The 12,548-nt window shown below is 44.0% G+C and overlaps 1 protein-coding gene and 1 long non-coding RNA gene across 2 annotated transcripts in view; one reads left to right on the top strand and one right to left on the bottom strand.

Moving 5' to 3' along the window:
- GALNT18 (polypeptide N-acetylgalactosaminyltransferase 18) overlaps positions 1-12,548 on the bottom strand; it is a 505,691-nt gene that overhangs the window by 410,174 nt on the left and 82,969 nt on the right. The gene's annotated exons all lie outside the window — the stretch shown is intronic.
- Positions 188-1,581, top strand: LOC141112940 (uncharacterized). The gene is made up of 3 exons (XR_012236662.1): positions 188-304; positions 414-507; positions 619-1,581. It is a non-coding gene; the product is annotated as an uncharacterized lncRNA (long non-coding RNA).

Raw genomic sequence — 12,548 nt, 5'->3', positions numbered from 1 at the left:
TAAAGATTATAGAGCAGGAAACACATCATCGCCAAATCTTTTTTTTTTTCCCCTTCTTATAAGGCGTTCTGGAACATCTAGAGCGGCCGTGTCTGAAATGTGTACATTACTTTGTTAGACCTGCGGATTAAGCTAAGCTGCAGTAAAGTCTTATCACAAGCACTCACAATTACACGTCCCTTTCTGTGACTTTGGGAAAGAAAAATCTCAGAGTATAAGAGGCCATGAGCTTCACAGATGAGAAACCGGCAGCTCTGCAACAAAGTATCACCTGGAATATAAGGTAGTGCCTCAATCTAAAAAGGTAAGCAGAGATAGGGGCGGGTACCATCATCTTTGGACTTGGAATGATAAATCCCCCCCCCCCCCGCATATTTTTTATACATATTTTTATATATTTTTTTTAATTTCAGTTATTTTAGTGCTTCCCATGTTCGCCGCGGTGAGATCACCCGTTCAGGGTTACTAAAACTTCGCCGTCCGGTACCCTTTCTTGGGTTCCCATTGGTAAGCCATGCTTGATTATAACACTCAAAAATTATCTGATTACTTGTATGTATGTAAATTGTATTTTTGTTATCTGTGATGATATAATTATAGGATTTTATTTCCTTATAGATGTTTATGGTCAACTCCTCCTGAAGAAGCGACCCTTGTCGCGAAACATGTAGAGGATTATGTACATCTTTTCTCCCCCATATACTTGTGGGGTTTACCTGTTATTTGTTTGTATCACTTGTAACAGTATGCAATAAGGAAAAGAAGAAAAGTAATAGCGCTCTGCAGGGACAACTCAATCCATACACCAGGTCCACTCACAGGTGCCGAGGCTCAATGTGTCCCAACACACTCCAATGCAACAGTAATAAGAAGAGCCGGCAAAACTGTAATCCTTGAAGTGTCGTTTATTGGTACATCAGACAATAAAACAAAGCTGACGCGTTTCGGCAATATCCTTAGTTCTAGTATGCAAAAAACAGTATGCAATAACCATTTTATATATTGTTGTATCCAATGTCCTTTATTTCTGTCCTTTTAAAAGTATTAATATTTACCTTGTCTAAATCCCTGGGTACCGAGATGCCCCACGACTACAAAAATTTTTGTGGACTAATTTTTGGAGCAGCCCCTGACACATTCAAATTTTTACCTGGAAATAAAATGTATTGCTTTGTTGAGTCTTCCGGGTAGCCCTGAATGACAGCGTAGCCGGGTCCTAAACCCGGGAGGGGCGCTGGAGAGCCGGAATTCTGCTGTCAGACAACCTTAGTTTGATCGTCCTTTGTGCACAGGGTATTTTAACCCTTGTTGTAGCACTTAGCAGCGCAGAATTTTTTTTTTGAAGAGCCCCATATTCGTTACTATAAATCCAGCCTGGCTGCATTACAGCTATAAATAGTGAGGGTCCAATTATAATCTCCCCAATGGGGACACATCTTGCAATATAAACAGAGTTTGGGATAAATAAAACTGTGAATAACAAGAGAGACAAATCAGTGATTTCCTCCTCTTGAATGATATTTTTTTTTTGTATGCAAAATATAATTAAAATTAAAATTAAATTAAAAAAAAAAAAACACACAGCGGAGAGCCTCATCTAAGTACAGCATTAAAACATTTATTGTAAGATAAAAAAACTAATTGGAAACTTACATTTAGTACATTTATGGAGCCATGTAGAGCATAGGAGCATGAACAGGACATCCAGGAACTCTGTAGCAGAGGCCAGGGATTGTGCCGCACTGCCGCTGGCTGGATAGGCATAGGAAGCTCAGAACAATTCCTGTTAGGAAAGACTCCAGAGGAGCCCAATGGATGAGGTCAGATGCCAGGGGGCATCCTGGGGACATGGAATCTCCTCCTGACCTGGCTAGGTAGGCATAGGAAACTCAGAGAACTCCCTGTTAGGAAAATGACTCCAGAGGAACCCAATGGATGAGGCCAGATGCCGAGAGGCATCCTGGTGGTGTGGCGTCTCCTACCAACCCACCTGGGTAGGCATAGGGAGCTCAGAGCACTTCCTGGTCGGGAGGAGACTCCAGAGGAACCCAATGGATGATGTCAGATGCCAGGGGGTGTTCTGGGGACATGGAATCTCCTACCGACCCAGCTGGGTAGGCATAGGAAGCTCAGAGCACTTCCTGTCAGGAAAGAGACTCCAGAGGAACCCAATGGATGAGGTCAGATGCCAGGGGGTGTCCTGGGGACATGGTGTCTCCTCCCAACCCGGCAGGTAGACATAAGAATCCCAGAGCACTTTCTGGTTGGGAGGAGACGCCACATCCCCAGAACGCCTCCTGGCATCTGACCTCATCCATTGGGTTCTTATGGAGTCTCCCCCCGACCAGGAAGTGCTCTGAGCTTCCCATGCCTACCTGGCCAGCAGCAGTGCTGCACAATCCCCGGACTGGATGCCTCTGCTACAGGGTTCCCTGAAATTCCAGATTTCTTGTGCTCTACATGCCTCCACAAACATACTTCATGTGAGTTGCCGATTTGTTTTTTTATCATACAGGAAATGTTTTAATGCTACACTTAGGTGGTCCCCCTGCTGTGTTTTTTTTTTTGTATCGATTCAGAGTTTTCCTCCATCTCTCTGGAGGAACTGTATCTTGTGAAAGGAAGTTTATCAAGGTCTACCTATGACAATCCTGATAAAGACTGGATTATTGGACTCGTGGTTATGCATCCCAAGGTTTTTTCTCAGTTATTAGGAAGTTATTCACACACTACAAGCACCATAAAGACATTTCTTGTATACAAAGATCATACAATATGGCAATCATTGATGAAAAGATTTATTTGAGCCTTCTGAATAGGCCTCAGAGTTACTAGCTCTGCTACAACACTTCAGTGGCAAAGTTCGCTTGTAAACAATTTTACAAGAAGCCTTTCCTGGTCACAACAACCGTCTGGGACGCATTTACTCACCAGGAAGCGCTAAGAAATAATTAAGGTTATAAAGTTTATCGCCACCTGACCTTTCCCCAGTCAGAGCTCTGCAGTTAAAGTTAGAGCATTATCATGGCACTCCATAGGGTGTGGCGAGGAGTCGAGGAAGAAGAATCTCTGCGCTCCTTTCCAGCACAGGCTTTGAGACTTCTCTGCATACCTCACATAACCCTGGCTGCCAGCTCTCGCCCGGCTCCTTGTAAACACGCCTGGGTGCTATGGGGAGGATTTTCCATAAACATGCCATGTCTTCCTTTGTATCTAGAAGCTGTCAAAATTTAGAACTTCAAAGCTTATTTATATTACATGCAATATACCCCACAGCCATGTCACCGAAGGAGAACTCAACATAAATCAAATGTCCTTCACAGAAGGTGCAGATAACACTGTTTAAGTTCCAGGAAAGTATCAGAATTAAAGCTGAACACCGGGCACAAGAGAAAAAAAAAAAAAAGCACTAACACACAATACAACCTTGGATCCTTGGAACAACCTTGGAATACAACCTTGGAACCTTGGATTACGAGTATAATCCGTTCCAGGAGAATGCTTGTAATCCAAAGCACTCGCATGTCAAAGCGAGTTTCCCCATAGAAGTCAATGGAAACGAAGATAATTCTTTCCACATTGACTTCTATTGCATGCAATACCGCATGTGGCCAGAGGTGGGGGGGAGGCGCCGGAGAGCCTCACTAATACTCGGGGACAGCTCGGTTGAACTCGGAAACACTCGGAAATGGAGTATTTCAGAGTAATTCCGAGTGGTCCCGACTATTTCCGAACGGATCCAAACCGTTCCGAGTGTCACCGGCGCCCCCGCACCTCTGGGTACTGCACACCCCATTAGCTTGAAATCTGCTCGTTATGCGAGACAACACTCGCAAACCGAGTCAGAATATTTTTTAAAAAGTTGCTCGTCTTTCAAAACGCTCGTTAACTGCGTTACTCATTAACCAAGGTTCCACTGTACCTATAATAATATAAACACACACATTCCTCATGTGTATTCTTCATGCATCTCAGTGTGCCTTGTGTATTTCTTCCAGATCTGTGCAGTAATCCAGTGTGAGACTTTTCCTTCCTGTAATAAAGACCGCTCACTGCTGCTCTCTCTTCCTTGTGCAGGTGGATTGGTCTAGACTCCGCCCCCTCCTGTGGTTCCTAGCAGACAGCCTGTAGTGGGTGGAGCCTGCTGGACCCCTCTCACAGCTCTGCACAGTGATGATGTCACTGCTACTTTTAACAATCTAATATCTGGGTTTCCAAAGGCTTTTGTTGCACACAATTTAGAATTATAACCTTTATTGAGGAATGTATTTAAATGTAAGTTTTGTCCATGGAGTTCAGCTTTAAAATATATCTGTGCAAAAAAAAAAAAAAAAGGATTTGCACAACAGCCCCTATGTATTCCTGACTATAGCTGCATGCACCCTGAATTACCTAAAGGTGTAGGAATGTGTATAAATGTGCTGCGCTGAAAACTGCATGCAAAATGTCATATAAAAGCATTGCAATAAAAATCTCCATCAGAAATGTGCAAATTTGTATGTATAAAAGTGAAAATAATTTATCCAAAAACAACTCAAAATGTTACCAAAAACAGCACACAAATTGTTGAAAAAAAATATTTAAATAAAAAGTGCAAAAGTATAAACAGTCCCAAGTGAAGAAAAACATAAATCCCAGTAGTGCCAAATCATGCTTCTTCAATAAAAGTGTATATAAATGAATATATAAAACCAATACCACTATGCTAAGACAGGCATTCCTTCAGTCCAGGGTGCCCCTGATGACGTAATTTGTGACGAGACACGTAGGGTGGAGCTATAGGGAACCTGGCTTGAGCAGACTACATGAGGACAGGAGAAATCCCTATCTTAACACAGCAAAGACCTTAAATTAACTGGCGGAAAGATCAAAACTAATTTTAGAAAGTAGTATTTTACAGAAAGGGTAGTTAATGCTTGGAATAAACTTCCAGCAGAGGTAGTGAGACACTCACTGGTAAATAGCTTCAAAACATACTTGGGATAAACACAGATAACACAGTTAACAAAAAAAAACAAAAAAGGGCAGACTCCATGGACTACTCTTTTTTTTCTGTCGTCACTTTTCTGTTTCTTTGATACTTGTTCATATTCCGCCCAAACAGCATGGAAATTAACAATGACTGAAGCTATTCAGAGCAGCCTGTCTGGTTATATCTTACACGTGAGTGCATTTTTATAGTTTTAATGAAGTGTTTTTTGGCAGTGAGCACTATGGTTTGCATCTCTGCTTTTTGAGCTTTAGAGATGGATATCCTTTGTGGTCAATTTCAGCAAAAAGGTTGTGAATCTGGGTCTTGTAGTTCCCTTGACTGATTGCATATAAAAGCTGGAGAACATTGAAGATGGTCTCTGGGTCCTGGTGCCTGTTAAAGTGGTTGTAAAGCCTGATCGGAATTCCTGCCAGCCCCTCTGTAATACTAAGGTAGACATCACAGTGTGCGTTTTTTTAGAAAATCTGGCAGCTACATACCTTTTTTTCACATCGCCGATGTGCGGTCACATGACCGCCCTCTGCTCTCCTCCCCCGGTCTAAGGACTACAGTGGGAGGGGCTGAGATTTCCCTCTGACATCATCCGGGCGGTCACGTGACTGCACATCGGCGATGTGAAAAATGTATGTAGCTTCTAAAAAGAACAAACACACTGTGAAGTAAAACTTAGTATTGCAGAGGAGTTGGCAGGAATCTTGATTACTAACTTTACTGCCACACGGGATAGCGGCAGGAGGGGCTTTTTCTTTTTTCAGCTCACACACAGGAGCCGACAGGCAGGGAGTGAGGGGGTGAGGGGCGGTGGGATGACAGAGGCACGTAAACTGACCACGGTATCATGGATCACCAGGAAAAGGCAGGATCAATCAGGTTTTTTACATCATACAAAAAAAGGGACAAATGACACCACACAAACACTGCGGTTTAATATGCGTTAAAAAGCAGGATCTTTATTTTTAGGGTTACAACCTCTTTAACATGCTAAATTGACCTCTGTGGTGAGGGTCAATTTCTGGAGGTGAGCACTCATCTATTAGCAAAGTGGTATTTGTTCATACTCCTCCTAGACAGCACTGAATCTCACACTGGCCAAGGCTATTCAGAGAAGCCTGTCTGCTTAGATCCTACATGCAAGTTCGTTTTTATATTTTTAATGACGGGTTTTTTTGGTAGTGAGCACTATGGTTTGCTTCTCTTCCTTTTGAGCTTGAGAGATGGATATCCTTTGTGGTCAATTTTATCAAATGGTTGTGAAGCTTTGTTTTTTTGAGGTTCCCCTGACTGAGCGCATAAAAAAGCTGGAGCAGATTGAAGAAGAAGTTCTCTGGGTCCTGGTGCCAACATGCTAAATTGACCTCTGTGGTGAGGGTCAATTTCTGGAGGTGAGCATTTATCTCTTAGCACAGTGACATTTGTCCATACTCCTCCTAGAGAGAAGGCTAGGAGGAGTATGAAGGCTATTCAGAAGCACCGGTCTGGTTTTATCTTACAGGTATATGTACATGAGTGCATTTCTATAGTTTTAATTAAGTGTTTTGTTTTTTTTTTTGGTCAGTGAGCACTATGGTTTGCTTCTTTTCCTTTTGAGCTTGAGAGATGGATATACCCTTTGTGGTCAATTTCATCAAATGCTTGTGAAGCTGAGCCTTGTGGTTCCCCTGAATGATTGCAGATGTTCTCTGGGTCCTGGTGCCTGCCAATGGGCTAAATAGACCTGTGTGGTGAAAGTACATTCCTGGAGGTGAGCGTTTACCCTCTAGGGGGAGGTGGAGGATTGTGTCTTTACAATTAGTGCACACTTTCATTAAAGCGGAGTAACACCCAAAAGTGGACCTTCCGCTCATTTGTCTCCTCTCCCCCTCCGGTGCCACAATTGGCACCTTCCAGAGGGGGGGAGGGGGGACAGGATAGCTGTCTCACAGCTATCCTGTAACAAATTCTGGAAGTCTGCACCACGGCCCGTGACATCACCGCTGGGCTCCCTCCCACCTCCTCTGTCGCCGGGCCAGTAGGAGAGAGGAGTGGGGCCTTGAGCATGTGCAGTAGGGTTCCCGGCGTGAAGCCGTAAGGCTACACTGCCGGGTACCCTTACACGCAATGGCGGCGGCAGAACCCGACAGTCGATGGAAACATCAGCTGCGGTGCCGACATCGCTGGACTCCAGGACAGGTAAGTGTCCGATTATTAAAAGCCAAAAGCTGCAGTATGTGTAGCTGCTGGCTTTTATTTTATTTTATTTTTTTGGGGCGGAACTCCGCTTTAAAGAAGCATGATTTTGCACTACTGGAATATATACATTTCTGCACTTGGGACTATTTATACTTTTGGACTTTATTTGAATTTTTTTTGAACAATTTGTGTGCAACAAATGATCTATTTTTGAGCAACATTTGAGTTGTTTTTGGATAAATTCTTGTTTTCAGTTGAAGCCCGGGTTCACACTGAGCTGCGGCAATGAAGCCGTGCGAGTTCGGCTGAACGCACACGATTTCACTCCCACATGTCAGTCCCGATTTCGGCTGTGATTTCAGAGCCATCTGTGCAGGTTTCTGTAAATGTAAATCGCAGCCCGAAATCGCAAAAAAGTAGTACAGAAACGACTTTTTGAAATCGGTGCGGTGCCGCAAATGCAGCGCCGCACCGATTAGGACGGTGCCATTGCTGGCAATTGCCGGCGATTTGACATGTCAAATCGCATGTCAAATCATACCAATGTGAACCAGGGCTTATACACACCTTGGTAATGGAGATTTTTTAATGTAGTTTTTACTGCAGTTTATTAATACACATTAAAATAGCTCTACTGAACTTTTTTTGGATGGAGTGGGGATGGGTTAGAACCCCTGTAAGGATTTACTGCTGTTTTAGGATTAGATACATTGTTGAAAAAAAAACAAAACAGGGAGACGGAACTTGGATTTGGGTCAGGCAACATGTTTGTATATACAGATCACTGAACTGTACACAATGCTGTCTTGCTTTAGCGGCATCCCTAACTAGAACTAACCCCAGGACCCCAACTCTGCGAGGCAGAGACAATAGATTCTGTGGCTGTGAATGGATCCAATCAGGGCTTTTTTTTCAGGGGGAACTTGGTGGAACTCAGTTCCACCACCTCTGGCTCAGACTCTTTGGTGCCTGCTCACCACAATCACTTGTAAACACAGAAGTCTGGTTTCTGTGTTTACAAGTGAAAGCTCTGCACTCTGTGTGTAACCCCCATGAACTCTGCACTCTGTGTGTAATGCAATCCTGATATTTAATGCCTCTTTAAGACCCTTCTACTGTTTGTGAAATATGACCATACCCACTATTTGATGTGATTTGGAGGGTGTGTGTGTGTGTGGGGGGGGGGGGGGGAGGGGTTTTGGGGGGTCGTGGTTGAGTTCCAGCACCTATTGTTTGAGAAAAAAAGCCCTGGATCCAATGATCTACTCCTTTTTGCACGCCAACAATCGGCAAGTCAATGCACATTTCGATAAGGCCCAAGTCTCCTGTTTCGGTGACAATGTGGCTGTGACACGCACCTATAAAAAACTGCAGGTTACATAATGCCGAGGACTGCGTAATTGTCACTTCATAAAATCCGCACGGGGCAGCATCTGAAAGGCCCATTCAGCCGGCTGAGCTCGGTCACATTTTCCAGTGGCAGCCTCACATTTTCCAGATTCTTTCTCCGGGGAGGACATGCTCACACAAGCTGCTGGCAGACGGCGTTCACGATTCACGCAGGGCAGGTGCGGAGTCGCTGGAGCTGGATGGGGGACGTCGGCGTGCTGGAGAGCTTTTTGCAGGGGAAGATTTTAGAAATACATTGAGATAAGCGATAGGAAACCCCTGCAATGACAAAGGGCATTCCACTTACTGTAAAAAAAAAAAAAAAGTGACGGGACTAGAATTTGCAGAATGGTTTTAACTGCCAAGTTATACTTGGTGCAGACGCAGGAAAGATCGTTTAAAAGTAATAAAACAATCAAAAATCTTTACTTTACAGGTGTAATCTATCCGGAACCTCATAAGTCATTGTATCTTTGTTTTGTTTTGTGGCCACACAATTTCAGCATGTCATCATTTGTTATTATTATTTTGCGACCCCAGTGTGCATACATCATAGTATTACAGTGTAGCTCATTCAGATACATTGTATTAAAGTGAACATAAATGTAATATGTAGCAAATTACCAATTCTTCGATGTGGTAGACATTTTAGGACTCCTTTAGACATTTAGGACTTCGTTCAGCCGCATACACTGGATTTCAGCAACAAGAATTAAAGCGGACCGTCAGTCATTTTTTTCATTTTTCCATCTATTAAATCTTCTGCCCCTGTTGTTTTAACTTTGGATAGTAAAACTATTTTTTTTTTTTTTTTTTTTGCCAGTAAGTACCCGATACAGCCCACTTCCTGTTTCTTGTCTGGTCAAAAGCCGCACTAGGCTTATGACATCATGCACAGCTCTCTCTTTCACTCTTGTGAGAGTTTGTCAGGAACTGAGGGGGGATGAGTCATAAGAGGGCCAATGAGAGCTGCAGAGCTGGAGGTGTGTGTCTGTGTAAATCCAGGAAGTGATCAGGCAGCAGCTTCAGCTGCCCACAGTTAAAATGGCTGCAGCCAGACTCAGTGGAGGGAGATTTCTGTAGCATATTTGGCAAGTACAGAATAACAGTATAAATAAAATAATATACAAAGTGGTTGGAGGGAAGCTTCAGAATGGCAAAGATGTTTTTATTACAAATTATGTGAGCAGCCTGCAGTTCCTTATTTAAGGGATTCTTGCGGCTGGCATTACAGGTGCATACGAATAGCAGCAGCCGCTCAGTCTGTACAAGTGGCCACCTGCGGTTAGGAACGGGTGTCCAAGCCTGGAGGCAGGGCTGGTGCAAGGATTTTTGACACACTAGGCGAAACCTCATTTGCTGCCCCTGACTCCACCCCCTTTGCCCTGCCCATGTATACCCCACCATTTAATGAAGCGCCCATCAAATGCAGCCTCACCAGCGTCCATCAAATGCAGCCTCACCAGCGTCCATCAAATGCAGCCTCACCAGCGTCCATCAAATGCAGCCTCACCAGCGTCCATCAAATGCAGCCTCACCAGCGTCCATCAAATGCAGCCTCACCAGCGTCCATCAAATGCAGCCTCACCAGCGCCCATCAAATGCAGCCTCACCAGCGCCCATCAAATGCAGCCTCACCAGCGCCCATTAATGAATGTTTGCTTGCTTCCATTCTTTCAGGAGTCAGGACACAGACACAGTCCGCCGCCGCTGTGCCTCTGACACTATGTGCAAACAGAGTGGCGGCTGCCTGCTGATGCTGTGCCCTAGGCAGCTGCCTAGTTTGCCTAGTGGTAGCACCGGCCCTGCCTGGAGGCATCTGACTGTGTCCATGCTTAGACACCCACCCCTTTCTGCGCAACTGCAAGCTAGTGGAGATCACCAAATGGATATTCGCTGGTCTCCCTCCTCTCTACACGGCCACACCTGCTTTGCCGGGAGGTGGAATAGTAGAGTTCAGGAAACATGGTCAGGGTGGGGCACACATTCTAGCAGTACGCGGAAGCAATCTGGTGGCTGTGAAGCCACAAAACAGCTTCCATTTGAAAGCCAAACTGGCGGTTTGTGAAATCTACATGCATCCCTGGCTGCTGTAGCAGCTGGGAGTGTGTAAAACCCACCGCTGCGTCCGACGTATGACGTACATCAGATGCAGTAAAAGGGTTAAAACAAGCCCTCGCTGTAACAAATTGGACCACGAGCGGTTTCTAGCTTTGTCTAATTCAACTTGAGATTATTTTTTGGTTGCGCTCTATGGATGTGTATTTTTCAACCCATCTATTCTAAATGGGCAAAACTGGCAGGTACCCCCCAAATTATGGAGTTCAGATGTTTCCACTGTTAACCACTTCCCATCCGGGCCAATCCTGGCACTTCACTCTTACATGTAAAAATCATATTTTTTTCCTAGAAAATTACTCAGAACCCCCAAACATTAAATATGTTTTTTTAGCAGAGACCCTATAAAATGGCGGTTGTTGCAACTTTTTATGTCCCACGGTATTTGTGCAGCGTTTTTTTTCAAATGCATTTTTTTTTTTTTTAAGTTATACGAATAAAAAAAAAAATAAAAAATTAAAAAAAAAAGTAAAAATAGCCCATTTTTTTTCTAATGTGAAAGATGTTACACCTAGTAAATAGATACCTGACATGTCACACCTTACAATTACCCACACTCATGGAATGGCGCCAAACTTCGGTACTTTAAAATCTTAGGCGTCGCTTTAAATTTTTTTTACAGGTTACATGTTTAGAATTAGAGGAGGTCTTGGGTTAGAATTGTTGCTTTTGCTGTAACGCAAGCAGCGATACCTCACATGTGCGATTTGAATGCTGTTTACATATGTGGACGTGGCTTACGTATGCATTCACTTCTGTGCACGAGCACGGGATCGGTTTAATTTTTTTTTTTTTTTTTTACTTTTTTTTTTTTACACTTTTCCTTTAAAAAAAAATAGCTTTCATCACTTTTATTCCTATTACAAGGAATGTAAACATCCCTTGTAATGGAATAGTGCATGACAGGTCATCTTTATGGAGAGGTCTGTGGTCAATAAGACCTCACATCTCTCCTCCAGGCTGGAAAGGCCAAGCTCAAAAAAATAAAACAAAAACGCTCTCTGCCTTTCCAGCCGCGTCCTTAGCTTTTACTTCCGCCGGCCCGGACGTGATGTCATAAAGTCGCACCCGGCCTTCTGAGGGCCATAGAGATGACTGGTCACCAGAAATATCTATGGTAAGCTTCCAGCGGCGACTAATTTGATCTCCGCCTCACAGATCGCAGAGGCGAGCCAGGAGAAGCACCGGAGGGTGGCGGGAGGGGGGGGGGCGTCCCCTCCTGCCACCTGTAAGAATGATCAAGCAGCTGAACTGCGGCTATGATTGGTCTTACGGTGCACAGAATCGCCGGCTAAAAAAGATGATGACTGGATGATGCCTGTAGCTGCAGGCGTCATTCAGATATCCCCACTCAAAGTCCATGATGTCATATGATGTACCTTGGGCGGGAAGTGGTTTTAATATGAAATTTAATATGAGCTTTTACAACCTTGTGATAGCAGTTTGGGAAAGACCAATTTCTGTTCCAGTGTGACTGTGCTGTGTACAAAGCCAGCTCCATAAAGACATGATTTGATGCGTTGGTGTGGAGGATCCCAACTGAGACCTTACCTCAACCCTACTGAGTACCTTTGAGATGAACTGGTACAAGCCGGGTCTTCTCATCTAACATCTCCATAAAGACATGGTTTGACCAATTTGGTGTGGAGGAACTTTAGTTTCCGGCACAGACACCTGATCTCAACCCTACTGAACACTTTTGTGATAAACTGGAATGGGTACAAATTCCTATGGGGACACTCCAAAATATTGAGAAAACAGTGAAGGCTGTTATAGCTGCAAAGGCATGGCCATGGCCAAGATGTCCACCAAGCTCATAGGTGCGTAATGGTCCACCAACATTTGGCCACATAGTGTATAGAGTCTGCCATTACACACT

This window comes from Aquarana catesbeiana, linkage group LG11 (assembly GCF_042186555.1).
Source record: "Aquarana catesbeiana isolate 2022-GZ linkage group LG11, ASM4218655v1, whole genome shotgun sequence".
NCBI classification, from domain to species: domain Eukaryota; kingdom Metazoa; phylum Chordata; class Amphibia; order Anura; family Ranidae; genus Aquarana; species Aquarana catesbeiana.
Note: the sequence above shows the minus strand (reverse complement) of the source record. Positions and strands in the feature narration are given on the sequence as shown.